At 41.9% G+C, this 26349-nt stretch overlaps 1 pseudogene; it reads right to left on the bottom strand.

Moving 5' to 3' along the window:
- Positions 1-1341: 1341 nt before the first annotated feature.
- LOC100686368 lies at positions 1342-24438 on the bottom strand (annotated as a pseudogene).
- Positions 24439-26349: the final 1911 nt, after the last annotated feature.

The raw sequence follows: 26349 nt of genomic DNA, 5'->3' as shown, positions 1-26349 counted from the left end.
AGAATGGTCTCTGGGGAATTGCTTTATGACCCAGAGCCAGGCAGCGATAGATAGGAGATGTGGTTTGCTGGGCAGAAGTTTACAAGGCAGGAAATTGCTTCACTGGGCACAACCATTCATAAGAAACACCTCTGGGAAAAGGAGACTAGGCTCTTGGCAGGTCTGCCCATGGCCATTTGTTTACATCAGCAACAGCCCATGTTCCTGGTTACACAATGTGGCAGCGTCACTTTGAGTGGGGGATCTTTGCCCCATGAAAGAATAAACACATTCCTCACTCGCAATGGAATTAGCAGACCTCACAGACTTTTCAGGGACTCTCCTGGAGGCCTTAATGTCATAGCAAGGTGACTCTAAACAAACTTAGCCCAAATTTGGTTGAATTCCCCTATAAATGGCAGTGCAGGTTCAGATGAAGATACTCCAAAGGTGAAGGGTAGAAAAATGTGACAGTCTTTTGTCAGGCAGTTGCCAAAGCCACTCTGGGTTTCTCAGGAACAATCCAGTCGCTGGTGTAGGGGTCATTGGTCAGTCTTTGGGGGAGGAGGAGATGGAACTATGTGTTGTTTGGACGCATTCCAAAGCCCATGTTTCCATTGTCCCACCAGCTCAGAGCTGAGTCTCGGAGTCCAGAGCTGTTCTGCACTAGAGACATCAGATCCACACATGTCATGGGGAGGAAAGATAAGGGGCAGTGGCCAGTGTCTCCAGAACCATGGGGGTCTGTCTGGCAAGTCCTGGAGGCCTCCAACCCAGCACTGCTCATTAGAATTAAGAGTCACACCCTTGGCCCTACTCCTTCCTGCCCCATTGGTAGCCACATCTCGGTCTCGTGCTGGCCAGGTGAGCTTCAAGGGGCTGCTTCGCTTCTCTGAGGCCTCAGGTTCTGTCTCTGTGAAATGGGGAACTTAACATGTCACTTAGATTCACAGCTCTAAAGTGAGGATCCAGTGAGACTCTGAATTTTGTCACAAACGTGTTCGCACACCTAGGGTTTAGTGTACCGTCCTGGGGCAGTTTGGCAAGTCGGCGAACTTGGAGAGGAATTTTGTTTTATGTTTTTTACCTTCATATGAGAAGTTGCAGATGGTGAGGTGAATCCACCGTTACTTCTGAGTTAGTACAGAACCTGTTGTTTGTGTATTTACGCTTCTGGACAGAACATTCCAGGGCAGGAGCAGCCGGCAGCAGAAGGCCCTGGGCCTGCTCTGCCTGAGTTTCTTTCACTTCCCTGGAGAATATTTGTTTAATTCTGTCTGCCATTGGTAAGTTCTTTTTTTGTAGTTTCATGGTTTTACCAACACAAATACGACATGCACATAAGCTGTCTCTTCATTTTCTTCACTGTGCAGCCTGGCATTGGGATTGGTGACTGACGGCCAGCTCGGCTGCTCTTTCCACAGTGGCCTTGCGGTTCTTGGAGGAGACTTTGTAAGCAATCTCTGCACAGTAAGATTTGTTGTACATCAGCAACACTTCAAGCTCTTTGACACTGTGGACTGGGAACTTCAGAAGCCACTGGGCAGCATGTGCCTTGTTTTCTTGTCGCTTCTGAAAGCATTGCTGGGCATCAAGATCTGGCCCTTGAGTCTTCTGTGCACCCTACTGTCAGTGCCTCTGGTTTCCACCAGTTGGGCTTACTTTTAACTTATCAGTCTGACTGGTGCCAGATGAACTTCTTGGTCCTCTTTTTAACAATCTTGGGCTTCTCCAGAGGCCTGAGGGCAGCCATGATGCCAAGTAGCAGATGACTGTCACCTCTGCAGGCAGCGCCGAGGAAGAGAACAGAAGGTGGCACGTAAGGGGTTTCCATTTGCAAGTTCTAAAGGGGCCCAGGCCATGTCCCTCTTGGTCATCATTCTAGTTTCAGTATCTCATATGAATGAGTAAACACATGTGTGAATGCATGAATGAATAAATAAATGGGTTGCATTTTCTAAAATCTGAAAACCAGGGGCACCTGAGTGGCTCAGGGTTAAGCATCTGCCTTTGGTTCAGGTTGTGATCCCAGAGTCCTGGGATTGAATCCCACATCGGGCTCCCTGCATGGAGCCTACTTCTCCCTCTGCCTATGTCTCTGCCTCTCTCTCTCTGTGTCTCTCATGAATAAATAAATAAAATCTTTAAAAATAAACAAAATAAAATCTGAAAACCATTGATATACTGAAACCATAACAAACCCACAGTGGATTACCCAGCTTCTACCTCAACAGATAAGCAGCAACCCTGATTCCCAGTTTCCTTGTACAGATGGAACAGCTGTGTCAGGGAAAGAAAGGTGGGGTACAGTGGTAAAGCCCACTAGGGCAGCCACAAGGACAACTCCTACCCCTTTAGGTGATTAGTTCCTGAAGTATCCACTTTAGTAGTTGTCTTCAAGCCCCTCAGGATCTTGTGCTTCTGTTGGCCTGCCCTGCCCATTCTGTGTGAAGGAGACTGAAAAAAGGGTTAGAGCCACTGTCCCTAGACATTTGGGGAATAGTGTTACAGACCACCTGACCTCCAAACCCTGCCAGAGGAACTAGGATAAGCCTAGAGGGGAAGGGATGATCCTGTGGGTCACCCTGGAGGAATGTGTGGCCAGGGCAGCAAGGGACAGACTTAGAGGAGCACTTAGGTATCAAGGCATGGCCATGCAAGTATGTTAGAGACCTGCTTCAGGATGGTTCTTGTGCCAGTGTATGGATCTGATGTTCTAAAAGTCATGCTTCTCAAACTGCGGCATAGGGCAGTGAGCCAGGGGGTCCAAGAGGCCACAAGAAAAATAGCTCATCTTCCTGGAACATCAGTTTTCTTCAGAAACAAGTCATGTTAACTGCATTTTTATATAAAAGCAAATGCATGAGCATGATGCAAAATTTGCACATATTTTTAAGATAAAATATGAGGCGGGGGATCCCTGGGTGGCTCAGCAGTTTAGCGCCTGCCTTCAGCCCAGGACGTGATCCTGGAGTCCTGGGATCGAGTCCCACGTCGGGCTCCCTGCGTGGAGCCTGCTTCTCCCTCTGCCTAAGTCTCTGCCTCTCTCTCTGTGTGTCTCATGAATAAATAAATAAAATCTTTTTTAAAAAGATAAAATATGAGGCTTCAAATAAATCTCCTGTTTTTTTTTTTTTTTAATTTATTCATGAGAGACACACAGAGAGAGGCAGAGACACAGCCAGAGGGAGAAGCAGGGTCCCTGCAGGGAGTCTGATGTGGGTATCCCAAAGAAGTCTCCTGTTTGCAGTGACCTAAAACCCCGGCCCCTTGAGAAGCACGAATTCACTCTTCTCTGCCATTAATGATACTTTAGTTTCCGAGGCACTGGCCTGAAAGAGCCGTGCAGAAAACACCACCGTGACAATACTCTTACCACCTGTGCGTGATGCCAGACCCCCACTCCATGCAGAGAAGGTGCTCTTGATGAGACAATGGCATTGGTACAACAACGGCCTCTCACATCATCTGGGCTGACCGTCGGATTCAAGAGATCAGCCAGCTGTCCTTCTCCCAGGTTCCTGGAGACATAAATCCCCTGTCTGAGAAGAGGTGTTACACTCCTATTATCATTTGCTGTTTTTCTGGTGGCCTGCATAGCGCTCAGCACAGATGAGCCACTCGGTTAAAAACTGAACTCCAGACAGACACCTGCACCTCCTCCTTCCTTCCCCCTGGGGGCGGTGGCAGCTCTGGCCTCAGATCCCCTGGGCGCCCAAACCAAACAGCAAGGCCATGGCTGACAAGTGCAGCTCCAGTCACCATGAGGCCAAGGCAAGTTTTACTTCCTCTGTTCCCAGGCTAACGGCTTAAGAAATTCATTCCAAATAGAGACACAACATTTTTACTTCTATTCACATCTTTAAAAAGATTTTATTTATTCATGAGAGACACAGAGAGATAGGCAGAGATATAGGCAGAGAGAGAAGTAGGCTTCCTGCAGAGAGCCCGAGGCAGGACTCGATCCCAGAACTCCGGGATCATAACTTGAGCCCAAGGGAGACGCTCAACCACTGAGCCACCCAGGTGCTGTTTTATTCACATTTTTTAAGGTGACACAGGGAAAAGCGGGACAGGGAGATAGCCAGTGAGTTAACAGCTCTACTCTGAATATGCAGAGATCCACAGTGAACGGGATCTGGGTCCGAGGTTATCTGCTGTAAGTTTATTCTGTCAAATTTGGTTGCCAAAGCAGACTCCCTGGGGCCTCCAGCTCCAGCTCCCTCCTGTGACCGCCTGGCAAGTGAAGCTCCTCTGGGTCTCTCTGACTCCAGCATAAGCCCCTGAAATTGGGAATGATGTCTAACTAATCTTCGTGCCCCCTACCGCTTAGTTGGGTCTTTGCACATAAAACACCTCGGTAAGTATTTCCTGGTGATGACTATGACAGCAATTTACCACATAGGAGTTGTTTACCGATGAGTTGTATTCTGTGCAGTCTGCTGGGCATGGGATTAAATGACTAATAAGAAACCCTCTCTTCCCTCAAGGGGCTTGTGGCTTAGCAGGAAGTCACCCTCCCAGACAGTACAAGTGCTGCATGCTCTCTAGCCTGCAGACCCAGAGGCTAATGTGGTGACTTTCCCTGCTAAGCCACAAGTGGGGGCTTGGCCTCCCCCAGCTGAAATCATGGGGGAATCAAAGGGAGGGTGGCATCAAAAGGGTCCTTCCACAATCAGGAATGCCCAGAGTGGGTGGGCCGGAGGATGACCTCCCCATCACCCTGTAGGAAAGTAAGGCCGGGCTAACACCTGTTAAGACAGGTCACTCCCATTTGCCCATTGTCCCGTGTTTGCAGAGGAGGAGCAGAGAACTCCGGGAAGGAAGGGGATGGGTCACGACCAGGTGAGCCTCCTTTCTGTGGCACCACAAGCATGGCACGGAGATAGGGCGGCCGTCCTAGAAGGATTTACAACTCCAGATTTCCAGGTCTTATCGCAAAGAAGCTCTTTCTCAATCGTGACATTGAAGGGAGGGCAGGGGGCGGTAGGTAGGGACAGGGGACAGGTCAGGGCAGCATGGGGAGGGGGGAATCTAGAAGTGTGTGCATCTGGTTGTGCCAGATAGAGGAGTTCAGGAGGGACAGAGAGCAGGAGCCAGGAGAGAGGTGAGGGGTGGGGTAAGCTGTTCATGGCTGACATTATATGGGGTATTGAACTGGTTATGCTTGGGGGAGGGAGCAGGTGGCCAGTGTCTCTGGTCGTACCTATAGCTCCTGAGGCAGAGCTTGTCCCTGGGGACAAGGTAAACTGCCCACCTGTGCTGCTTTGGTGATAGAGGGGAGAGGACTCTGTGATGAATGGCTGGCCCCATAGCTGCTAAAGGCACCAGTGCTGCCTTTAGATGCCTTTCTCCCTTCCATCTTCCCCTGCCATCCACTTTCACCTGATGCCACCTGAATAAAAACATCACCCAAGGGAAGCAGCACCCTCTGCAATTTGCCCTGAACCACACTCCAGTAGGGCACCTCGGAGGGAGAAGACTCGGTGTTTCCTTCCATGGCAGGCCTCCTCTGGACTCAGGCCCCAGTCTGCATTCTGTCCTAGGTGGGACCCAGGAGGACTTAAAGGATGTAAAAATATCCTTCTGAGGACCCCCAGAGCATGCCTCTCTCCTCCCGCTTCCTCCAAGACATCAAATGCGTCAGACCTAGCTGGGAGGGTGGAGTTCACAAACACAGCTTGGAGGAGGCTTGTGGGCCTCTCCTTCACCCTCCCCACTCCAGCCTGAGCAAATTCCCTGGGACTTCAAAGCCAGCTGCTTGTTTGTCTGGCCACGGAGCAGCAACAATGCTTTCCCTTTTGACCTAAGAAAGCATCCCTCCATCATTGCAAGAGGACTGCTGGCCAGGGGGGGCAGCTGAGAGCACAGATCACTACCCGTAGGGGGCTGTGAAGTGGGCATGCCTGCCAGCCTGCCCTGCCAGTCCCAGACCAGGGGATGCATTGAGAAGGCCCGATGGGAACTGTGTCCCCAGGCTGCTGAATACACCTCTGGAAAGACTGCCCCAGCCAGGACTCAGTTCAGAGAGGGCAGGCTCCACCCCACCACAGGATGGTGTGACTGGGCATACCAATGTACTGGGAATGGAGACCACAAGCCCATGCACTGCTCCCCTGAAGGCTACCCTTGGTTCCAGGAACTGCTCACCATGAACATGGTGGTGTAGCACGTGTGCTTGTCTGTGCCAGGTATATATGTGTCCATACACACATGTGTGCACAGGAGTGGGCATAGCCCAGTGATCCCAGACACCAGCATATGGATATGGTTCTCTAAGAACTCTGCTCACAACTCTCGTTCTGAAAACAAATTTTTATGCTTGATCTGAATGTAAGAGCAGAGAATAGTATATGAGAAGCAGTAAATTAATCCAGCCAATTAGTTCAAGGAATGGAGAAACCTATCTTAGGACTTACTGAAGGCCTTACCTACCTTTCGACTTACTTTTCTGCCCGGTCAATGATGAAACACTCGTATTTTCAGGGATCCTCAAAAAGGCATGAAAAATCTTCCCAGATTGTAGCATCCCAGAGAGTAGCATCTTTAAGATTTTTTGGTAATAATGATGATGATGATGACTTTTTCCTGAAGAATCTCCCCTCCGCATTTGCCATCCCACATAGAAGAGGATAGTGAGAGCGTCTAGGCTCTTTCTGAAAAGATGGCCCCAGAGTAGATGCACTCTAGTGTAGGGGAAGGTGTGTGGACCCTAACGTCACCCAGAGCTGGGTTCACATCCTAATTCTGTCACTTATTCCCTGCATGACCCCAAGGACATTATTTAATACTCTGATCTTACATTTCTTCATCTGAAGCCTCCTGGAAGATTCTACACTCAAGAAAGGAATGTTGCTCGTGATTATAACAAGAGGAAATTATTTGGTGAAAAACTGCTTTGCAGCAGGAACCCAGGTCTGGGGCTGCAGGTTCAACATGTGAAGTATCCATGGCAGCTTCCTTCACAGTTTAGAGATGCAGCGCCCATGGTGGTTTAGAGCCCAGACACCACATCAGGGCTGCCATGGTCCAATCCTACACACCACTTTCAGTTGCCACCACTTAGGCATGCACTTAATCTCTGTGCCTCACTTTCCTTCCCTGTAAAGCAATGATAATAGTAGTCTCTACCACAAAGGATGATTTCCAAAACAAAATGAGTTAATGCATACAAAGTACTTGATAAAGAGGTGGCACAACGTAAGTGCCATATCATGCTTGCAATTTTTATTATTGTATTGTCAACACTGGAGTCACACCACACTGTTCTTGTAAATACTGTCCAGGCAAAATTACAAATATTTGGTGGAAATGAGGAACATGTGTTGGGGTAGGAGTAGGGGAAGGTTTATTGATTTGTAAGTATGGATTGGCCAGCAGGACAGGAGCAAGGCAGCTGGGATTTTGATCTCAAAGGCATACCCTGAAATTCATTTGTGTTAGAAGAATGATAACCTCACTAAACCAGACGGTACAAAGCTGAGCAGAGAACTCTGACTCTTGCTGTCCCTTCCCTTCCTGGGGTTCTTCTATCATCTCTTAAAAAAGTTTTAAAAATCATGAGATTTTTGGTTTCCTGTAAGAAATTTATTTTTCTTAAAGATTTTTTTTATTTATTTGAGAGAGTGTGTGTGTGAGAGAGAAAGTGAGTGAGAGAGAGCATAAGCGGGGAGGAGGAAGAGGGAGAAGCAGACTTCCCACTGAGCAGGGAGCCTGATGCAGGACTCCATCCCAGGACCCTGGAATCATGACCTGAACCAAAGGCAGATGCTTAACTGACTGAACCACCTGAACCACCTAGGTTCCCTCATGTAAGTAATTTAAACTCTATAGAAATTTCAAAGCTCTGAAATTTGAGTTTTATCCTGTCTCAGGACAGCAGCCCCAAATGCCCCTCCCTGGCTAATGAGGTGTTTCCTGGTAACCTGTTGGCAGCCTCCAAGCTGCAGATACTTCCCCTTTTGTCCCTATAACAGAGTAGATTTCTGTCCTAGTTGCCTCCCCACAGACCTCACCCTGACCTAGAGAGCTCCGAAGTGCTGCAGAAAGGGGAGAGGGGATAGAATGGGGGAAAAGCCAAATAAGCCACCATAGCTCCTAGCCTGAATTATTAGGCAATGCAGAACAACCTCTCCTTGCATTCCCAAGTCCAGATCTCACTAATACACAGAAGGCATGCTTTATCACATTTATAGATGGCTGGTTATGAAGTAGGAATACAAATGACCAAATTTAATGGGATTCATATAATATAAATTTAATATTATATATAAATGTAAATTTATATTAAAATATAAATTATATATGTATATATATTTTTTCCTGTATTCCTGCTTTGGGAGCTTTTTCTTCTCTTTTGAACAAATAACAGATTTTCAGTGATGTAGTTCAAATGAAAAATATATGGGTTTAGTTAACCCTAAACTTAAGTCAGCAATGTACCATAGTACTGAGAAGACAAAATCAAGAGTGCATCAATCGAAGTCACTGTGTCCAGATCATGTGACATAAGAGCCCCACTTGTTTGCAATCAGACTCCACCTTAAAGTCTGGGCATCACTTTTCAAGAGGGACATTGACCAACTGGAAACCACTGAGAAGAGAATAATAAGAAGAATGAAAAATCTGGAAATTATCTCATTCAGACAATAGCAAACATCCGGGAGATGCGTAGTCTCACAGGGAAGATCTAAGGAGAACAAATAGTTGAAGAGGTGTGATGTAGATGAGAAAACACATTGCTCTCTGAACCACAGGGCAGATCATAGACTACAGGAGAATTATTCAACTGTTTGCCAATGAAGTGAATCCACCCTAGCAGTAGGTAAAGGTTTGGAGGATCATCTTTCAGAGATGTAGGATAGGGATAACTATATTAAATAGGAGGTTGGAAAAGAAAAGAAACCATTCAACTCTGAAAGTCTGAGTTTATTTTAAAAAAATTATAAATGGGCCAAATCTTCTGTTTAGGCAAAACAATATCTGCCTAACACTCCCACTATTAGAGTCACCTAGCTGGGCAAAAACCATTGTTTGTTCTGAATTATTTCTTTTAAAATGCAATGTGTTAGCTGAGAAATGTGACACATTAGCACAGATAGCTAGCTAGGAGGAAGTTTGGAATCATGGAAATAGCTTTCGACTATGAATCAGAAGATTCTGGTTTGAATCTTCCACTTATTATCTATGTGGTCCTATTTACCTTTTTGAGTTTCTGTTTCTTCATCTATTAAATGAGAATAAAAATGTCTATTCTCAAATACCAAAGGCATATACATTTTGCTGGTACAGACCTATCAGGCACAGCATAGCTCCAGAGCCAATAGTTCTGGTAATGTATCATAGTTAAGGTGACATTCTCCTTTAACGAACAGTTATCAACTTTTACCACTTTCACTCATATTTTAGTGGCTATCCCAGGCAATGCCAAAAGGCAAGGAAAGAAATAAAAGGTACAATGATTGGAAAGGAAAAAATAAAATTACTGCTATTTGTTTACAATGTGAATGTCTTTGTAGAGAATCCAAGAGAATTTAGAGACCAATTATTGTAACTATTATAAGAATTGTACAAAGTTGCTGAATTCAGATGCAGCTTATCAAAAAATCAGAAGCATTCTTATATACCTGCAAAAACTAAGTAGGAAGTGTAATCTTTAAGAGTTTCTGTCACCATATCCACAAAAACTAAAAGGCATGTAGGTATTAGCAATGGATCTAATAAAAGAAGTGTTGATTCAAGTGGAGAAACTATAAACTTTATTGACAGAAGATCTAAATAAATAGGCCATGTTCATGGATGGAATATATTATTTTTTAAATCCCAAATTACTCCACAAATTCAATATAGTTCCAAATAAAAATCTCAACTTGGCCATATCTGTATATAGGAAAATTCCAAGCTAATCGTAAAATATGATAGAAAAGAGCCAAAAATAGTAAAGACAATTTTGAGGAAGAAGGAAAAGAAGGCATTTGCTTTACCACAAGTGAAAAATTTTAATAAGGCTATTGTAATTAAAATAGTGTGATTCTGACACATAGAGAAAAAACTAAATCCAATGAAATGAAATAGCTCAGAAATAGACCCAGGCTTTTAAGAGTTTGATATATTACAGCAATGGCATCACAGATCACTGGGAAAATGATGGACAATCAATAAATGGTGCTAGAAAAAATGATTATCAATATGGAAAAATAAAAATAAAATTATCTTCCTATCTCACACTGTGTATAAAGAGTAACTTAAAGGCTTTGATGTGAAAAAGCAAAATTTTTAAATTCTTAGAATTTTACAGCACAATACTGTAAAGAATAAATTTGACTATGTTAAAATGGAGTTTTTTTTAAATGGAGATTTAATATATTAAATATGCTTAATATGTTAATTATACATATATTTTTAGAGTTTTTATTTATTTATTTGAGAGAGAGAGACAGAGAGCATGAGCCTGTACAAGCTGAGGGGAGAAGCAAAGGGAGACAGAGAAACAGATTCCCCACTGAGCAGGGAGCCTGACTTGGGGCTTGATCCCAGGGCCCTTAGATCATGGCCTGAACCAAAGGCAGACACTTTACCAAGTGAGCCACCCAGGCACCCTATATTAATTATATTGAAATAGAAAAAAATATTACAAATTGAAAAGTCAAGCTCCAAAGGGGGAGAAAATGCTTACAATGAATGCTACTAACAAAGGGTAAATTTCCAGATTATATAAGAAAGTCTGACAAATTAATTTTTATATACTTTTTAAATTATACATACAATTTTTATAAATTATATACTATATATTATATACAATTTTTAATAAGGACCTAAGAGAAAAATATGCAAAGAATTTGAATAAGCAAGTTACAGAAAAGGAAACACAATGGACAAAAAAACAAAGGTACTTGCAAAAAGCAAAGGTACTTGACCTCATCAGTATTTTGAGAAATGCAACTTAAAATCCCAATAAGAATGACTTCCAGGGCAGCCCAGGTGGCTCAGCGGTTTAGCGCCGCCTTCAGCCCAGGGCGAAGCCTGGAGACCCGGAATCGAGTCCCACATTGGGCTCCTTGCATGGAGCCTGCTTCTCCCTCTGCCTGTGCCTCTGTCTCTCTCTCTCTGTGTTTCTCATGAATAAATAAATAAAATCTTAAAAAAAAAAAAAAAAAGTGACTTCCAGGTAAAGATGGCAGATTGAGCATACTGTCATTTTTCCCCAAAACCTCACTAAGATAACAGCAGATTCTTTTTATAAAAGGCGTAAACTCACAAGGATAAAGAGAATGGGAGAGGAGACTATGGCAATAAAAGTTTGGAAGCTAGAAAGCAAACAATTGAGAGATAACTGGTTCAAAAAACTGAAGAAAGCTGAATCTCAATCTAGATAAGTGGAGAAAGCTGGGAAGTTGGTCTACCAAATACCTGAGGCAATGAAGATGAAGATGGAGTGAAAAATAATCAAGATTGGATGGAAATATTTAGAAAGCTAATGGGGGGGTGCGTGGGTGCTCAGTCGGTTAAGCAGCTGCCTTCAGCAAAAGTCATGATTTAGTAGTCCTGGGATGGAGCCGAGATCCTCCAGATCAAGCCTGGAGTCCCCAGATGGAGCCTGGAGTAGGGCTTCCTGCTCAGCAGGGAGCCTGCTTCTTCCTCTCCCTCTGCCCCTCCCCCTGCTCATGCTAGCTCTCTCTCTGTCAAATAAATAAATAAAATATATTTTAAAAAAATTTTAAAGGAACATTCAAGGAATAAAAAAAGTTAGGAATTCAAATTTTATTTTATTTTTTTTATTTATATATATTTTTAAAATAAATGTTTATTTCAAGTATGAAAAGTAATGTCTAAACATTATCCAAAAATTATGTCCAGCTTAACAAGTACAAGACTTCTGACAAAGTTTACAATTAGTTTACAACTAGCAATTATACAATTAGGTATACTTAAAATAAATGTTTATTTCAAGTATGAAAAGTAATGTCTAAACATTATCCAAAAATTATGTCCAGCTTAACAAGTACAAAACAAGACTTCTGACAAAGTTTACAATTAGTTTACAACTAGCAATTATACAATTAGGTATACTTAAGAATATACTTTGACATTCACAGTGAGGGTTTTTAAAAAATAAGTTTTGCTAATAAGCTTTAGAAATAAACATATTTACAGTCCCTGCTAAAATAAGCAAGTACTTAACTGAGAACAGCCCTCCCTCAGGATGGATAGTTAGCATTTCAAAATAAACTGGTAAATATTGTTCAATAATGTCAAAATTCAATACCTTATGGTTTCCCTGACAAATACCGTCTATTTCTTATATCTGGTATGCACAGGTAAGATACCCAAGCCCTATTAAATAACTTCAATGATTTACATAACTAAGTGGTAACTAAACTCTCTTGAGATTTTATCATGGCAATCCCAAGCATTTCCAGCAATATATTCTGAACAGAAACGGCAGAAATTTTCTGGTGTCAATTATAGAACCATCAAAAAAATTAGCCTCAAAATTATTTTAAAGGACTGCTGTCAAGGCTTCTGCTTCTCTTTTCCATATACATCTTTTTGTAGGTTTGAAACATTGCCTTTGAATCTTTTACTGGATTTTGTAGTGTCTCAAATCCATCTGCACCGAAGCTTCTCTTCGAGAGTCTTGAATTAGCCAAAACATTATTATCTATTTCCTGTTTGGCTTCTGGCATCCTTTTCTCCTCAGTTGTACCTCTTAACCAGTCTTCTTTTGTACTTTTTATTCCTGAAACTGACAAATCCCAAGTATGGCTGAACTTAAGAATCTCCTTCTCTGCACAGGAGTAGCTGAAGTTTTTTGTTAAGTATAATCTTACTCTTTTACCATTGTGTACGTTCCCATTTCCCTCCAAACACGTGCTCCCCCTTCACACAGTGTTTTTACTTCTTTGGTCCGACGGGCCCAGAGCCCAGCGCGGGCCAGCAGGGAGGACGCCAGGAATTCAAATTTTAAAAAGAAATTTAAAATATATATGATAACATCAATGGAAAACTTAATAAATAGACTGGGAAAAAAATTTGAGAAAATTCCCAGAAATTTGAATAAAAGACAAGGAGGAGAAAAATAGGAGAAAAAATAAAGTAAGACCAATGGAGGAGATCCAACATCTGAATTACAGGAGTTCCAGAGAGAGCAGAGAAAACAGAAGAGAAGAAATTCTCAGATAAATAATCCAAGAAAAATGTCCCAGAAGACATGGCCTTCTGGATGGAAAAGGCCCACCAAGTGTCCACCATATTAGATGAAAACAGATCCATCCATACATATTCTTTTTTTTATTGATTTATTTATTCATAGAGACACAGAGAGACAAGAGGCAGAGGGAGAAGCAGGCCCCCCGACATGGGACTCGATCCCGGGTCTCCAGGATCACACCCCGGGCTGCAGGCAGCGCTAAACCGCTGCGCCATCGGGCTGCTCCATACATACATATTCTTAAATACATAAAACCACAGAATAATTTCAAACCAACTTCAGAAAAGTAGACTCTGCTGAAGCATGAGAGGACAATAGGAGTGGAGAGGGATACAAAAGGGAGTTTCAACTAAATCTATAAACTTTCTTCAAAAAAGAACTGATATGGCAAAATGTTAACTTTTATTAAATACAAGCAGTAAACATGAGTATCTAGAATATCCTCTGAACTGTTCTGTATATATTTCATAATTAAAATATAAATGCAAGAGGCTCAGGAAAATATGTAAGAATAATCATAGCAGCCAAAAACTGGAAATAAATTAATGTCCATCCTAGGAAAATAGATAAGTTGTGGTATACTCCTATAATGGAGTATTATTCAATAAAAAGGAATGAACAACTAATACATGAACAATGTGAATGAATATCAGAAATAGGCTTCAGAAAAGGAGCGGGGCACCTAGGTAGCTCAGTGGTTGAGCGTCTGCCTTCAGCTCAGGTCATGATCTGGGGGTCCTGGGATTAAATCCCACATCAGGCTCCCCAGAAGAAGCCTGCTTCTCCCTCTGCCTATGTCTCTGCCTCTGTCTCTCTCTCTCTGTGTGTCTCTGTGTCTCTCATGAATAAATAAAATCTTTTAAAAAAAGAATGAGGGATCCCTGGGTGGCGCAGGGGTTTAGCGCCTGCCTTTGGCCCAGGGCGCGATCCTGGAGACCCGGGATCGAGTCCCACATCGGGCTCCCGGTGCATGGAGCCTGCTTCTCCCTCTGCCTATGTCTCTGCCTCTCTCTCTCTCTCTGTGACTATCATAAATAAATAAAAAATTTAAAAAAAAATTAAAAAAGAATGAAAAAAAAGGAGCCAGATACAAAAAATGTGTGGAATCCAATAATAGGCAAAACGAATCTAGGGTGTCAGAAATGCCTAGAGAGGAGAGAAGGATTAAGGGTAGACCGGAAAGGACAAAGGGAACTTTCTAGGAAGATAGAACTGTTCTCTATACTTTGCTTTGGGTGGAAGTTATATGAGTGTATGTAATTATCAAAATTCACTGAACTGAACCACTTAAGATCTGTCATTTTATTATCTGTAAATTATACTCCAATGATGAATGAATGAATGAAATGGGAGAAACAAGTGACAAAAGGGATCTTCAAAATTATATTTTGGGTTGAAGCTCATGGTCTCCACTCTATGACTAATGTAAAGTCCCAGGTGGGGCTGGAGAGCCCATGTTTATAGATGGTCTATGTCTCTTCTGTATTTTCATCTTTTTACCTGTTCCAGAATCCACCTGTAACTGTGTAATGGTGCCAGAGTGATGGTCTGCTTCAGAACTCTGGGAAGAGGTAGGCAAAAAAGCTACCAAAAAAAAGCCTCACAAAGCTCAGACCTCATCTTGGCCAACCCTCCTTTCCCTTCCTGACAATGTTCCTGACCAGAGTAAAGCCAGTCTTAGGCTTGAACCTCTTGGATGACAAAGAGCTCCCTCCTCCCAGGTAACAATGCTAGTGACAACAACTAGCAAACTTAAGTGAGTGCTATCCATGTGCCTGGCACTGTTCTCAGCCCTTTGCATGTATTGACTCACCGCAAGTCAGCTTGTTTTAAATTGGGACAGCTCTGTCTGCAGAAAGTTCAGACAGGACTCCCCATTTTCCCTCTGATCCTCTTGAGGTCTCTTAATGGAGGGGAAATGAGGATTTTCACGTGGGACAAAATGGGTTGCCCACAGAGACAACAGGGGAAGACAGGGTTAGTGTGCATTGTGCTACATGCTTGTCATTGCTAGTCCAGTCTATCCCAGGCTCCAAAGTCGTAGCAGTAGTAATAAGTAATAGTTAACATTTATTGAAGCACATGCTCACTTTACATGCATTTGCCTCATTTAATTCACATAACAACCCTATTTTTCTACAGATGAGCAGATTGACGCTTTGAAAGGTGAGGTAACTATCTTAAAGTTCCAGAGCTGGTTGCCAGCATTCCAGCCCAGGCTGTCTGGCCAGAGGCTGAGTGAGCTGTTAGCCATACCAGTCTGTACAAGTTTTCAAAATTAATGTGTTTCTGAGAAGAGTGTAATAGAAAAATCGTTGAACAGAGTGAGAAGGCTGGGGCTCTGCTCCCCCTTCTGCTACCTCTCTGAGTTTGAGCAAACTGCTCTCCCCATTTCCTTAAGTGTAAAGCAAGAGAGCTGTATCAGATGATGTCTAAAGCCTGGGCCTCCCTCTGATAATCTGTGTTCTAAGCTATAGGTGTCTATAATCCTTTCCCATCTGAAATGTGTCCTAGGGTATCTAGTTAACATATGGAGAGGGATACATGAATGAATGAAGAGTGATCAAATAAAGTGAAATCTAGCATTTTCCTTTGCAGAAGGCTATTCCTAGTCAACTGATCCTGAAGAAAATAGAGTCCTGGTCTCACTTTTCAGTTTTAGTTGCTTTTCTCCGGTTGGCTTCAAATCTTTGAGCAAAAATAAAGCCAGCATCAACCCCAGGGCTTTCTCTCAAGGCCCAGCTGTAAGGCTAGAAGCAGAAAGTGAATATGCACACAGAGTGGCCAATTAGTTCACTGACTGCCCTCATGACCTCTGACCCCTGCTGGGCCACCCCATCCATTAGCTGTCCTCTTCCCCTCCACCCTCCTCTCTCTCAGTTTGAGCTAGTGTCAGGCCATTCTCTTTCAGCAAAGAAACATGCTCAGGCATTCAGCCAGCCGCTTCCACTTGCTGTTCTTTTGTCTCCTCCCTCTGTTGCCCTTGTTGCTAACCTGGTCACCACTCCTTGACCCTAGGCTGGGCTCTCGCCCCTCCTGGGAGTGGAGAGGGGCAGTATTCCAAGGCAGAGCTTGCTGGGAAGAAGAAGGCAAGCTCTTGCTTTTCCTTTTCACTTGGATTTCATTCCACAAACTCGAGTTTTAATCCTATTCCTTACTGCAAGAGAGTCCCTGTAATGCTTTCCCTGGGATGATGATTTCTTTAAAAGGCAAGTGTTTTGAAGATTTCAGTGTTGGGAAGTCAGCAGTACTATTCTATGAGATGTTGGCTATTCCTCTGTGATGTTGGGGGGGAAACTATATATTTATATGTATATAATTTCTGTGTGTGTGTATATATATATACACACACATACATATATATAGTTGATTAAGAGAGAAAAGGCTAGGGATGCCTGGGTGGCTCAGTGATTGAGCATCTGCCTTCAGCTCAGGACATGATCTCAGGTCCTCGGATCGAGTCCCACATCGGGCTCCCTGCAAGGAGCCTGCTTCTCCCTTTGTCTATGTCTCTGACTCTTACTCCCCGTGTCTCTCATGAATAAATAAAATAAAAATATTTAAAGAGAGAGAGAGAGAGAGAGAGAGAGAGAGAGAGAGAGGGCAGCCCGGGTGGCTCAGCAATTTAGTGCCGCTTTCAACCGAGGGCGTGATCCTGGAGACCCGGGATCGAGTCCCACGTCGGGCTCCCTGCATGGAGCCTGCTTCTCCCTCTACCTATGTCTCTGCCTGTCTTTCTCTCTGTGTGTCTCATGAATAAATAAATAAATAATCTTTGAAAAGAGAGAGAGAGAGAATGGAAAGGCTAGTTCAAGATTATGGGTGTGTGAATACCTATTTGTGAAACAAGGTAAAGCAGTCATCAAAAGGGGAAAATGAATGAATTTTATTGCACTTGAGAAAAGTCTTCTAAATGTTAGTTGCATCTGCTAATTTTTTAGAATTCTAGCTCAGAGAGCAAAGGAGCTAGTAGTGACTTTATTACAAAAGGCTAAGTTTTGGGGAGTCAGACCCATTGCATTTAAATTCAGGTCCTGCCATTTATCTACTGAGTGACTTTTGGTAAAAATAGTGGCTTCCAATTTTCTGAGTGCACCTTGTATGCCAATCACTTCACATCTACCATCTCCTTCAATCCTCATTAATATAAGCAGTGAGGCAGGTGTTATAAGCCACGATCTTCATTGTACAAAGAAGAAGAAAGAAATGAAGCCTAAGAGAAATGAAAATTTTTTGTTCAAGGTTGTATAAATCGTAAATGGCAGGGAAGGAATGTGACCCCAGAGTCCTTAAATACAGTGCCATACTTTCTCCCAGTTGTAACATACCTAAGTTATTTAAGCTTTATGAGCTTTGGTTTCCTCACCAAATAATAATGACCTAATAGTAATAGTAAGCACCTAATGGTAATGACTAATGACTGCTGAATGCTTCTTATTATTTTCTAGGCACTTTTTAAAATACTGACATACCGCATCTCATTTCATCACAAAGATCTAAACATAGGAACTATTTTTATTCCCATTTTACAGAGGAAGAAATTGAGGCTTAGAGAGATTGAGAAACTAATCCAGATTGCACATGGCTAATGAGTAGCCAAGCTGGGATTCTATTTTGGGCCTGTTTGGCTCCAGGCCCAGGCTCTTTCTACTTTCTGCTCTAGGATGGTTGTCTCAAAAAGGCCTGATGACGAAGATATGGTATGTACACAAAGAGAGGACAACAGGAATGTAAGGAAGGAGGAAACTAATTCCAACCAAGAGCAACATGTACAGCTTTATGGAGAACATAGAGGAGAATTGCTGGATGGAAATTCACTTTAATGCCAGTAAGGCTCAGAAATCCACCTGTTGGGCAGCCCCAGTGGCCTAGCGGTTTAGTGCCACCTTCGGCCGGGGCGTGATCCTGGAGACTCGGGATTAAGTCCCACATCAGGCTCCCTGCGTGGAGCCTGCTTCTCCCTCTGCCTGTGTCTCTGCATCTCTCTCTCTCTCTCTCTCTCTCTCTCTCTGTCTCTCATGAAAAAATAAATAAAATCTTTAAAAAAATCCACCTGTTTCACAATGCAAGGCACACTTGCATTATGTACCGATGTTTATGCTGATGGGGTGGATAGAGTCCTTGCCATAAACACGTCTAATAAATACTATGGCAGGGACCATAGTTTATTCATCACTGTCCTCCTTCTCCCCTTCCTTCCACCTCCCATCCCAGTAGCATCTAGCATGCTGCCTTGCACTATAGTCCACACTCACTAGATAGAGATTTCCCTGTTCCTCTCATTCAGTTCCTAAATGAATAAATGAATAACCTCAAGAAGGATTTGGGCAGGGGTAAGTGGCTTTCCTGGTTTGGGGGATGCTGCAGCCCTGCAGCTGGAAGACCCTAACCCTCTCCTCTTTCTCCCTGCGGCTCCTCTGACAAGAAGCCCACAGGCTGAATGGTAGGGGGCCCACTGCACCAGAGATGATTTATGGTTCTTTGTTATACAAACTCTTTCACATTCCTCCCCATCCTCTTTTTGCAACCAATTCATCATGACATTTAAATGAAAATTTGGATAGGGAACTCTGGCTCACAGTCCTGAAGACAATTGTTCAGGACACCTAAACAACAATAGATCTAGCATTCGAATCTATAAAAGATCACTTCTCCATCGGGATTATTTTAGATTTCCCTGCTTTTCCCAGGACCCAGGGAAATGCCTTCATTTCTATCTTAAGGAATCTCAGGTATTCAGCCTGAACAGTGAAAAGAAAAGGGCAACATACAGCTAACTGGCTATGGAAGGCAATGCTCTGTAATTTCCCCATAATTCAAACAACAGAGGCCCCCAAGGAAGATTTCTGTCTGGACTGCAGAACAACTTTGCAAAGATGCTTCGGAGTTGTTCTACTCAATGCTCTGGGAACCCCAGGTTTGTTGGGTCAATCTGCCATCAAAATGATGATGGCAAAGTGAAGTGAAACTTTCTTGGTTCTTCATGCTATTTTTCTTTTTTAAGATTTTATTTATTCATTCACGACAGAGAGAGAGAGAGAGAGAGGCAGAGGTAGAAGCAGACTCCATGCAGGGAGCCCAATATGGGACTCCATCCCTGGTCTCCAGGATCACACCCTGGGCTGAAGGTGGTACTAAATCGCTGGGCCACCGGGGCTGCCCGGTTCTTCATGCTATTGATACATACTGACGTCACACTAATCAAAGTGAATCCTTTATCAGGGTCATAGGAGTAAACTAGCAGTGAGCATCTCCTCCGGCTGTCATTAAGATTATGTCAGTCACATCACTCACGGGATACCATATTCTGGCATTATTTTGACTACATCAGCACGGTCAGTAGAATCAAGAGCTAAATTCTTGAGCAAAAACCATATACATTAAGTTTAATACAAAATCATTGGGAAAATTGACGTTTTTAATTTTATTGATTGTTGTATATCATTGCCTTATTGTGAAAAGAACTATCATGTTTAGAACCTAACATGCCACGTATGATTTTTTTACATGATTTTTAAAAAGATTTTATTTATTTATTCATGAGAGACACACAGGGAGAAGCAGAGACATAAGCAAAGAGAAGCAGAGACATAAGACAAGGGACATGATCCCAGGACCCCGGGATCACAACCCGAGCCAAAGGCAGATGCTCAACCCCTGAGCCACCCAGGCATCCCTTGCATGATTTTTTATAACCCAGGTGATTAGATGATGCCTTCTAATTTCTTACTATGTGATGCTCAACTCACTTCACTCTGTGCCTCACTTTCCCTTTGTACACAGAAGATGAATGTTTTGCTTCCTATCTTCCTAAAAACAAAATGCAAAATGAGATGTAAAAAAGGTATTTTCTATCATAATGCGTTCACAAAAGTTAGGAATAGTCTTAAGTTTAGGGAACCACATCATACTTTACATGCATCAGGCAATCTCAGGATTCCTGGGTGGCTCAGTCGGTTAAGTGTCGGAGTCTTTGTTTTGGCTCAGGTCATGATCTCAGGGTCTTGAGATCAAGCCACTTGTTGGCTTAAGATTCTCTCTCCCTCCCTCTCTGCCCTTCTTCCTCTCCCTCCCTTAAAAAAAAATGCACTAGGGAGTCTCAAATAATATTTTTTGTAAAACAAACAAGCCCCTTGTATACTGGTTTAGAATATTCAAATTTTCAATAATAAATTTTCTTAAAAGAGGGCTCCCCCAGTGGTGCAGCGGTTTGGCACCGCCTGCAGCCTGGGGTGTGATCCTGGAGACCCGGGATCGAGTCCCACCCAGGCTGCCCCCGATTACTACAGCTTTGTAATATGATTTGAATTGGACATATCATAATTGTAATATGATCTGGAATTGTAATACATCTAGCTTTGCTTTTTCAAAATTGCTTTGGCTTATTTAGGGTCTTTTGTGGTTCCATACAAATTTTAGGATTGTTTGTTCTAGTTCTGTGAAGAATTCTGTTAGTATTTTGATAGGGATTATATTAAATCAATAGATTGCTTTGGGTAGTATAGACATTTGAATATTTATTCTTCCATTCCAATCCAATGAGCTCATCCAGTGAGCATGGAATATCTTTCCATTTCTCTGTGTCATCTCCAGTTTTTTTCACCAATGTTTTATAGTTTTCAGAGTGTAAGTCTTTTACCTTTTGGTTAAGTTTATTCCTAGGGGGGATCCCTGGGTGGCGCGGCGGTTTGGCGCCTGCCTTTGGCCCAGGGCCCGATCCTGGAGACCCGGAATCGAGTCCCACGTCGGGATCCCAGTGCATGGAGCCTGCTTCTCCCTCTGCCTGTGTCTCTGCCTCTCTCTCTCTTTCTCTGTGTGTGACTATCATAAATAAAAATTTTTAAAAAAAGTTTATTCCTAGGTATCTTGTTATTTTGGGTGCAAATGTAAATAGGATTGTTTTCTTAATTTCTCTTTCTGCTGCTTCATTATTAGTCTATAGTAATGCAACAGATTTCTATACATTTACTTTATATTCTGTGACTTTACTGAATTCATTTATTAGTTCTGGTATCTTTTTGGTGGAGTCTTTCAGGTTTTCTATGTATAGTATCATGTCATCTACAAATAATGAAAATTTTACTTCTTTCTTACCAGTATCAATGCCTTTTATTTATATTTATTACGTGACTGCTGTGGGTAGGACTTCTAGTACACTGTTGAATAATAGTGGTGAGAGTGGACATCCTTGTCTTGTTCCTGATCTTAGAGGGAAAGGTCTCGGTTTTTCCCCATTGAGTGTGATATTTACTGTGGGTTTTTCACACATGGCCTTTATTAGAGATGTAGAATATTTAAAAATTTTAAGGGCAATACAGTGATAACATTTGTTAGAAATTATGTGAACTTTTGGGGCACTTGGGTGGCACACTTGATTGGATGTCCAATTCTTGGTTTCAGCTCAGGTCATGATCCATTGGTTGTGAGATTGAGCCCCATGTCAGACTCCACGCTCAGCCCGGAGTCTGCTTAATACTCTCTATCCCTCTTCCTCTGCACCACCCTGCCCCCACCCACTCATTCTTGCTAAAATAAATAATGTTTTTTCAAAAAAAAAAAAAAAAGGAATTATGTGAACTTCTTAAAAAAAAGAAAAAAAAAGTAGCCCCCAGCTGGCTCAGTCAGTAGAACATGCATCTGTTGATCTCAGGGTTGTAAGTTGAAGCCCCATGTTGGGTATAGAGATTACTTAAAAATAAAATCTTTAAGAAAAAAAAAGAAATTATGTGACTTCCAGTATGAGGCAGATCATAGTTTTGAGGATGTCATATCTTTGCAAAGCTGGGTTTTCTGTGGTTGCTCTGATGAAAAGCAAGTACTGCATGAATATCAGTGTGGAGCATAAATGAGTGTGTCAGTGTTTAATCGAAGCTCTGAAGTTGTACAGCACCCAACAAGATCACATAAACCATTAGCAAGTAAGTTGACTAAAAATGAAGTAAGAATACTATTTGCTCTTTTAGTTCTTTGTAATTTTAATGGCTACTAAATTGTGAAATCATAAATATATGTTATTTGGATATAACAGGGCAGGGCACCTGGGTGGCTCAGTTGGCTGAGTATCCAACTCTTGATTTTGGCTCAGGTCATGATCTCAGGGTCCTGAGACTGAGTCTCCATGACAAGCGTGGAACCTCTTAAGATTCTCTCTCGCCTTCTGCCCCTCTCCCTACTCACATGCATGTGTGCTCTCTCTCTAAAACACACACACACACACACACACACACCCCAAAAAGATAGTTGGATTTACCAACCTAATGAATGGATTTATTAGGTATTTCTTTTGGTGTGAGTTACCACGAAAAAATTACTGAGACTCTAAGACCATAGTTAATCAAGAAAATTTGAGAACCTTGGTTTTCTCAATTGTAAACTGAGTCAAATAGTGTTTAGTACTCAGTGTTGCAGTGAGATTAAATGGATTAATATATGAACAAGGGCAGCCAGGGTGGCCCAGCAGTTTAGCACTGCCTTCGGCTCAGGGCTGATCCTGGAGACTCGGGATCAAGTCCTGCGTCAGGCTCCCTGCATGAAGCCTGCTTCTTCCTCTGCCTATGTCTCTGCCTCTCTCTCTCTCTCTCTGTGTGTGTGTGTGTGTCTTTCATGAATAAATAAAAATCTCTAATATATATATATATATATATATATATATATGAACAATATTTAGAATAGAACCTTGCAGGGGTGCCTGGCTGGCTTAGTTGGTAAAGTATGTGACTCTTGATCTCGGGGTTGTGAGTTCAAAACCCCACTTTGGGTGAGAAGATTACTTAAAAAAATATTTTTAAAAAAGAAGAATAGTACCTGGCAAATAATCACAGAAGTGGTATTATCATCTCATTACCAGGACAGGTCCTTTATTTTTTAATTTAATTTATTATGTTTTAGTGTACATCTTTTCATTTACTGTCAGCCCTTAAAAACAAGGAGGCTTCTGGAGGGTATTATGCTGAGTGAAGTAAGTCAGTCGGAGAAGGACAAACATTATATGTTCTCATTCATTTGGGGAATATAAATAATAGTGAAAGGGAATATAAGGGAAGGGAGAAGAAATGTGTGGGAAATATCAGAAAGGGAGACAGAACGTAAAGACTGCTAACTCTGGGAAACGAACTAGGGGTGGTAGAAGGGGAGGAGGGCGGGGGGTGGGAGTGAATGGGTGACGGGCACTGGGTGTTATTCTGTATGTTAGTAAATTGAACACCAATAAAAAATAAATTAAAAAAAAAAAACAAGGAGGCTTAAAACAAAAAAACAAAAAACAAGGAGGCTTAATAAAAATAGGTGGAGAAATTGTGCTCCTTCTGTTTTCTCTGAAACACACAAAACATAACAAATAAGGTCCAAATGTATCCCTCATCCCAACAATCTAGGATCACTCAAGCAGGTAGCCCTACACAAAGCATAATGATGAAGGGTATAACCAGAAACCACAAGTATATTTTGCTCTCACGTTTTCTTAGGTTATCGATGCATTTCAAGAATTTCTTGATTTCTTTGCAATGATTCAAAAATCTCTAGGAGACAAACGGCCATTTGCAGGAAGAATATGCTCCGCAGGCCAAGTTTCCACACCATGTCACTTTTTTTTCAGCCTCAGAGCTTACCAATGCAAGAACCTTGTTTCCAGAGCCAAGGTCTATAGAGACTTCCTCAAACTGGCTGAGTAGAGCACCTGCATTTGCTGACAAGAAGCCCTCCTCATCTGCAGTCAGCTTCTCTCCAAGTGTCCTGAGAACTGTTAGCATCTCCCTTTTCTGTTGAATGTAGAGGCCTTTCCAGGTTTCCCACTGTGAGATCTCTGTCCATCTCTGCTAAACTTATCTGAAGCTGACCTGGTTGTTTCCTTGCAAAGCATCTGATGACCTAAGGGGTTTGAAAGACCTGGCTGATAGTTGCCTGGATATCCAGTTTCATTCAACCTAACTCATCTACCAAAGTCATTTCCAGGCAGGATTTTCTTCAGCAAATCATTAAATTCACTTAGTTGCTCCAGAGCTTTCCTTTTGGTTTCTTCATCTGTATCAAGGTCCTTTATGCATTCCTCAAATCTTGTAATTGCTACATTAGTCTATCCAACAATTTCTCTAAATTCTGCTTTAATTTGCTTGTCTCTGTCTTTTTTCTGGAAGCCATTTTGATCTCATGTCTCTTAGTACTTTGAACTCTGCACAGTGTTGACTAGTCCCAAAGTGCATAAACCTCCAACTGTTGAAGTTCCAAGTGTCATAAACCTGAGGAAAGTGAAATTGTTCATCAGGACCATAAGAAGCTCAAAGTTCAAACCACTTGGAGGTGCGGTTGGCTCCTCAGGCCCTTGGGGTCCTCTCTCCCCAGGACAGTTCTTTTCAACGATCTTATACTTATTTCTACATAATAGGGAAAAAAAAACGTTTTGGAGCATGTCTATGCACCAGTCACATTAAGACTTTATAACTGCCATAATAATCATTAATTTCTATTTAAATTTACTCTCTGGGAGGAGAACAGAAGTGATTCTATTTCTTTATTGTTTGATTTCTTTGATTTTTAGGTCTCCTGGGGTTGAAATCTTCATCCAATTCTTCTTTTAACAATTAGAAACAGAATTTGTCCCTTGTACATAACAGGGAGTTTTAAAAATTGCTATCAAAAACTCTTCCAATAGGAACGCATGAGTGGCTCAGTGGTTGAGCATTGGCTTTTGTTTCAGGGCATGGTCTCAGAGTCCTGGGATTGAGTTCTCTGGCGGGAGCCTATTTCCCCCTCTGCCTATGTCTCTGCCTCTCTCTGTATCTCTCATGAATAAATAAATAAAATCTTAAAAAAAAAAAACTCTTCCAACAGATTTACATCTTTTCAAAGACAAAATATTTTTAGGGGCGCCTGCCTGGCTCAGTCAGTAGAGCATGCAACTCTTGATCTCAGTGCTGTAAATTTGAGCCCTATATTGTGTGTAGGTTAGAGGCTACTTCAAAAAAATATTTTAAAAATTATTTTTAAAAAATGTTGTTCAAGGAAATATCTAATAAGGATTTTGACCTCCCACCACTCCCTTCTCCCCAAATGATGGTTTTCCATAAGCTGCTCTGCTAAGGAGGCAGGCAGAATCAACTTGCTATATACACTGATGACAGCTTTTGTCTAACTGTAACTTAGCATACTCCTTGGAAGTACCTTAATTACCATTTCTTTTTAATTTGTAATTTTTATATAATTTCAAACTTAAAGAAAAGTTGTAAAAATAGCACAAAAATTCCTGTATACCTCTCACCAAGATTTCCTGTTCATACTTTACCACTATAAATTTATTACTTTTCTCTTTGTAATTAACAAATATCATGTAAGAACATACTTTGTGACTATGTAAATATCCTGTTTTTCATCCAAATTTCACCCACTAGCTTTATTGTCCATTAGTGATTCAATTATTACTATGATGGTTGCCAAATAGTGATTTTCTAATCCCATCATTCCTTCTACATTTATTAGCTGACATCCTATTGTAAAAACTCACGTTCCCTTTTCCCACATCTATTTACTTACTCTCTTATTTATTTATATGTTTACATATTTTTATTTTATCCCATGGGTTATAATACATTACTATCATTTTTTATTTTTATGTTTAATTGTCCCAGACTTGGCTGGTAGGAGAACTTTCAATATGACTTTTTATCATTTGGACATGTCCTACCATTCTTTGAGCACTTTCTAACTTAGTAGCTTAATATGAGGCATCATATGAGGTTCACCTTATTCTTTCCCAGCTCTAATTCTGGAATCAGCCAGTTCTCCAAGGAACCCTGGTTCCTTTCAGTAGCAAATGGAATTTAGAAACTATGTTCTGGGTGCAGATGTGCTTATTGCTCCTGGAGTGTCATTCCTTCTGAGCTTTCTCAGTGGACAGAACTAAAAAATTAAATACATATATACATATCTATCTATATTAAAAATCATACTGTCGGGATCCCTGGGTGGCGCAGCGGTTTGGCGCCTGCCTTTGGCCCGGGGCGTGATCCTGGAGACCCAGAATCGAGTCCCACATCAGGCTCCCTGCATGGAGCCTGCTTCTCCCTCTGCCTAGGTCTCTGCCTCTCTCTCTCTCTCTCTCTGTGACTATCATAAATAAATAAAAATTAAAAAAAAATAAAAATAAAAAATAAAAATCATACTGTCTT

This window comes from Canis lupus, chromosome 9 (genome assembly GCF_011100685.1).
Source record: "Canis lupus familiaris isolate Mischka breed German Shepherd chromosome 9, alternate assembly UU_Cfam_GSD_1.0, whole genome shotgun sequence".
Taxonomy (NCBI): Eukaryota; Metazoa; Chordata; class Mammalia; order Carnivora; family Canidae; genus Canis; species Canis lupus.
This window is presented reverse-complemented; position numbering and strand designations above follow the sequence as displayed.